We start from the raw sequence: 5,796 nt of genomic DNA, 5'->3' as shown, positions 1-5,796 counted from the left end.
AAAAAATGTTATTTTAGTCAAGAAGCTGACACTTTGATTTGCATTGGTTCTGGCAGGAAACTGGCAGGCAAGTAAGTTTTTACAAATGAACAGTATATGCTGTGGCCCTTCAAATGGCCTCCAACTGCCAGTCACTGCCAGGCTCCACGTCTAAATGTGGCATCCCCAGGAGCTGGAGCCTTGCAGAAATTTTATTTTTACATGTGATTATTCAAGTCCTCTGAGAGCAGCAAGAGGTCACAGGGAGTTGAAACAATAGATGGGAAGAAATGGAAGTAAATTAAGATACACGGGAAACCGAAGCCCGAGCTGGCAGACGAGTGTGGAGTCACTCTCGGAGGCCCCCAAGGACACAGGCAGTGCCCAGACCATCAACAGCAGGCTCTTCTCTTCAAGGCCAGGAAGACTCTGGACACCAGCTGTCCTGTCTCAGGTCAAGGAGAAAAGTTGTGTTCCTCTGCAGCCCATTCTCCCTTCCCTCCTTGCTCTAAATTTGTAGAGAAGTGTAATCATGGCAATGGTTAAGAGTTTACACTCTGGATGCAAAGCCAGGGCTCACCACTGAGCAGCTGTGTGACCTTGATCTCTCTGAGCATAAACTCCTTACCTATCAAAAGGAATAGTGAGGCTGCCGGGAGGATAAAAGAGCTTCAAGGCAGTTCACAGAGCCTAGCCCATAGTGTGTGAGCTAATATAATTATTATGTTTATCTTCAACTGTCTTCATTTTGTTTTTTTCACCTTATACGTTCCCCAACGTGATTTAGATCTCTCTATTATTCAATGATCCTCTATTTTAAAATATGGGACCTGCTGGTCTACTACACTGTCAGAAATTTTCTTGTCAAAGGTAAAAATAGCCAGCTGGGACTAGGAGCAAGCAAGATTACTATGCCTGTAATCCCAGCACTCTGGGAGGCAAGGTGGGAGGATCACTTGAACTCAGGAGTTTGAGACCAGATGTATAGGAACAAGACCCCATCTCTACTAAAAATAGAAAAATTAGCCTCAGGGTGCACAACTTCAGAAAATTGGCTTGCAGAATTTTAACTCCAAGCAAGTCAGCTCTGTGTGTGCCTCAGGGGGCCCAGGTCCCTTAAGCCTCTGTAAGAATAGCAAGCCGTTTTAAACTCACACTGAGTTCACTTTGTGTACTCGATGTAGGATATGTTTATTTCTAAATATTATCCTACATGGTGGTGGACATCTGGAGTCCCAGCTACTTGGGAGTCTGAGGCAGGAGGATCTCTGGAGCCTAGGAGTGTGAGGTTGCTGTGAGCTGTGATGACACCACTGTACTCCAGCCTGAGTGACAGAGCAAGACCCTGTCTCAAAAACAAAGTCAGTGGGAAATGACAGAAGAAACCCACTTTAACACAGTATTCCCTTTCTCTTGAAGGGGCAGCCTAGAATGGCACTGCTCACTTGGCCAGTGCCCAGGAGACTCAGGGCATCTCCCTCTGGGGGCATGGAGGCCACAGAACACTATCTTCTGAGCAGGGCCTCTGTCCCTCCCAGAAGCCAGGGCATGTGATCCTGCCTCCTGCCTCCTAGGCCCCCATTAGCTCCTGAGAAGATTATACACGGTTGGTTCCACCACTCCCTCGTCTGCCGCCACCTCTGCCAACTCAGGACGGGAGAACAAAAGATTGTCCAGGGCAATCTTATTCAAAGGAGCTTTCTTTCCAAAGGAGGTATTCATGTGGGTTTCTCTCTGCATTGTTTGGTGTCTTTACTGTTCTGTAACCCACACGCTCCTGGGAGAGAATTATTTTGAGTAATGATGTATTCTTCAGCTGCAGATGAGCACTTATATGGCTCCTATGGGGACCTAGGAGGAAATGAACATGAAAACAGAAACAGAAACCAGAATCTCTTTTATCACAAACAAAATAGATACGCTGTGGCCAACATGTAACTTATTACTACCTTTCCCTTGGTTCCAGAAAATAAAATCTTTATACCTTCCCAAATCTCATGTTGAAATTTGATACCCAATGTTGGATATGGGGCCTAGTTGGAGGTATTTGGGTTATGGAGTCAGATCTTTTATGAATGGCCAGGTGCCTTCCCCTTGGTGATGAATGGGTCCTCCCTCTATTATAATTGTTTACACCAGAACAGGTTGTTTAAAGGGAGCATTGCACCCCCACACACACTTTATCTTTCTCTTGCCTGTGACCATTGGCCCCCCTTCACCTTTCACCATAAGTGGAAGCTCCCTGCAGCCCTCACCAGCGGATGCTGGCACCAGGCCTCTTGTAGAGTCTGCAGAACCATGGGCCAAATGAACCACTTTCCTTTATAAATTTCCCAGCCTCATGCATTTTCTTTGTAGCAATGCAAACAGACTAAATATATCCTTTATCCAAAAATTCCACTTACAAATTTGGTATGTATACAGATATTCATTGTAGCATTATCTCTAATGATAAAAAATTGGAAGACAGCTCAGTGCCCGTACTCAGTAGTTAGAGCCCTGGCCACATACACAGAGGCTGACAGGTTCAAACCCAGCCAGGCCTGTTAAACAACAATGACAACTGCAACAACAACATAAAAAATAGCTGGGCCTTGTGGCGGGCACCTGTAGTCTCAGCTACTTGGGAGGCTGAGGCAAGAGAATCACTTAAGCCCACGAGTTTGAGGTTGCTATGAGCTATGGTGCCACAGCACTCTACCCAGGGCGACATAGTGAGACTCTGTCTCAAAAAAAAAAAAAAAAATTGGAAGATGTCTAAGTAAACTGCAATACACACTATAAATTTATATCTTAGAATAGCAGTAAGACAGAATATACCACTTTTTAAACTGATAGATACAGGTTTTAAACCATGATATAGGTCCTCATGCAGTGATTTGGAAAGATTTCTAAGACATATTCCTGGAGAAAAAAAAAAAGTTACTAAGTAAATATAACCCCATGGATGTTAAAATATAAACATCCATATACCAAACAAAAACAAAATATGTTTTTCTATTCTTACATATATACATCTAAATGTAAATGCACACAGTAAAGGGGGACCAGTGGGTCTGAGTCATTGGAGAGAGAGGATTAGGACAATGTGTCCAGAGGGCTTTGATTTTCCTGCATTCTTTGAATATTCTATGATAAGAATCAATTCATGCATTACTGGCATAATAAATAATATGAATTTATGGTTTTAAAAGATTTATTACTAAATTCAATGAAAATGTATAATCTCAATTAGATGAAAATAATGTGTTTATTTGCAATGTCACTTTATAGAAGGGGAATTCTCCTGGCATTTATCAGCCATTTTAACAACAGAGAGACCATTTTATTTGGCACAGAAGATAAGCCTGAGTCAAAGTTCACGGGAATCAGAGGACTACATATTTTAATAAAATTGGGTTTAACCATCTGGTCAAATTAATGATAACCTGTCTCCTGTTAAGAGTCACAAATCATTTACTAAATTTTGAACCTACCTACCATTCGGGCAAAGATTAATTTGCCAAGCCCAACAGTGATTCAACCTAAATCCCAGCTCTTCTACTAACAATGCCTTTACTGAATAATTTTCTACTTCGCTTACGTTTATAAAATGGAAGCAAGAAATATAAGTCACATCTTACACGCTGCCAGCACGCAGTGAGGAAGATGAACAATTCACATAAGGTTTTCACAAACTCTGAACTGTTCATCCACTATCCGGCTGTGGAATACAATAAAAGCATGATTAAAACTATAAACATGAAGATAACTGTTGAATTATAAAGTTTGTATTGATTAGCTTATTTATCAGCCATTCAGCTGCAAATCCTCAAATATTTAAGACAAAGTCTTTGTCTCAGGGCAAAGTCCGTGCCCTGGGTAGAGTGCCATGGTGTCATAGCTCACAGCAACCTCAAACTCTTGGACTCAAGCGATCCACTTGCCTCAGCCTTCCGAGTAGCTGGGACTACAAGCACCTGCCACCACAAGCAGCTTAAAAATAACTCTTCTTGATAAATAAAAGAATAAAGACATTCTATACCAAGTTCACACCAAAGTCTAAAAGACAGAAATTTAAGCTTTGTACCCTCCTACCTTACCCACCCCCAAAAAGGGCAGAGGGGTACAGAAGTACCACTAATATGGTGAGTAGCATACTTTGGAAAGTCATTTCCCCCAAACATTCTCAAGAAGAGGTTGAGGGCAGTGCCTGTGGCTCAGTGGGTAGGGCACCGGCCACATACACCTAGGCTGGCAGGTTTCAACCCAGTCTGCGCCAGCTAAACAACAATGACAACTGCAACCAAAAAACAGCCGGGCGTTGTAGCAGGAGCCTGTAGTCCCAGCTACTTGGCAGGCTGAGGCAAGAAAATCGCTGAAGCCCAAGAGTTTGAGGTTGCTGTGAGCTGTGATGCTGTGAACTGTGATGCCATGATGCCCCGGCACTCTACCCAGGGTGACAGCTTGAGATTCTGTCTCAAAAAATATAAATAAAAATAAAAATAAAGGTTGAAATTCTAAGGACACGATGGACATTATTACTTTTATTATTTCCAAAGCATTTTAACATCTATCATGTGGTTGATGAAAAAGCCCTATGAAATGAGCATTCTGATAAAATATCAGTTTCCTAATTAGAAAAGGATACTTAATTCTCTAAAAATGAAATGAACGGTCTTTTTTTTTTTTTTTCAGTCAGGCCTGCTTTGCAGCCTCAAGTTGTATTCAAATATTTCTGGCAAACAAACAGCCTGCCATGTTTCTACCCAAACCATTTCAAGAGGCATTTCAAGCCTCCCCCTTCCCACTCCATTTCTTTCCTTCATCCTGGGCTATAGTTGTGATCTATCTGACATAAGAAAGTGTGAGTAAATATAAATTGGTTTCATAAAAGTTCTGAGTACATTGAGGTTTGATAGAGGGAGGGTAAACGGCGGGACCAGACCTATGGAGCATATTGCCAAGGGTACAAGTCAAATCTATCAAGTATAGAACATGTCTTAACACAAGAATCAAGTAAATGAGGCGAAAGCTACATTAATTAGTTTCCTGTAAGCACTCCAAATTGTATTAAAAAAATCAACACATTGTACCCCACATATGCATAAATGTATTTATGATCTATGTGTATATGACTTAATAAAAGGAAAAAAAAACATTTCAAGGTCAAAACAGGTGGGCGTGAGAGAATGGGTACTGCCTGCTCTCATTTTTTCAGGCCTATGTGCTACTCACAGGATCTGTGGATAAAAATTTTAATAAGTAGGGCGGCGCCTGTGGCTCAAAGGGGTAGGGTGCCGGCCCCATATGCCGCGGAGGTGGCAGGTTCAAACCCAGACCCAGCCAAAAAAAAATTTTTTTTTAATAAGTAAGTAAAAAAACAAATTTTTTTAAGTAAATGTCAGGAAAAGCAGCAACTTACCTTTTTCGATTACTCTTTCAAACTTCTCCACCACGATGGCGATCTGTGCCCCTGTCAGCAATCCTTCTCCGGGTCTCCGAGACCCTGGAAGTGAGGGCTGCTACTCTTTGTACAGTTCAGCAGATACTTTTCCTTCCCTGGAGAAATGACTTGAGGCTGTTATTGCAGGATCAATGACCTGAATATATGGGAGTAAAACTCCCCTAGAGAATTGGATTCAAGAGACTTGGAGCTTCCCAGGAATCTGAAAGAAATGGCATTTAGGTTTTCACGGCCCGCTAGAGCCAGTTAAAAGGTCAGAAATAAAAGGTTATTGACCTGAGAGATTTTCTTGAGAGGAGGAGGCGCCAGGGCTGCAGCCCCTGGGTCCCTCCAACCCCGGGATCATAAAGGCGCTCACAGGTCACTGACTC

At 42.3% G+C, this 5,796-nt stretch overlaps 1 long non-coding RNA gene across 1 annotated transcript; it reads right to left on the bottom strand.

Annotated features, from left to right (window-relative positions):
• Positions 1-1,556: 1,556 nt before the first annotated feature.
• On the bottom strand, positions 1,557-5,398 carry LOC128584009 (uncharacterized). Its single transcript, XR_008379615.1, has 3 exons — positions 5,384-5,398; positions 3,563-3,682; positions 1,557-1,830 (listed from the first exon to the last, which is right to left on the bottom strand). It is a non-coding gene; the product is annotated as an uncharacterized LOC128584009 (long non-coding RNA).
• Positions 5,399-5,796: the final 398 nt, after the last annotated feature.

Source organism: Nycticebus coucang, chromosome 1 (assembly GCF_027406575.1).
Source record: "Nycticebus coucang isolate mNycCou1 chromosome 1, mNycCou1.pri, whole genome shotgun sequence".
Classification (NCBI taxonomy): domain Eukaryota; kingdom Metazoa; phylum Chordata; class Mammalia; order Primates; family Lorisidae; genus Nycticebus; species Nycticebus coucang.
This window is presented reverse-complemented; position numbering and strand designations above follow the sequence as displayed.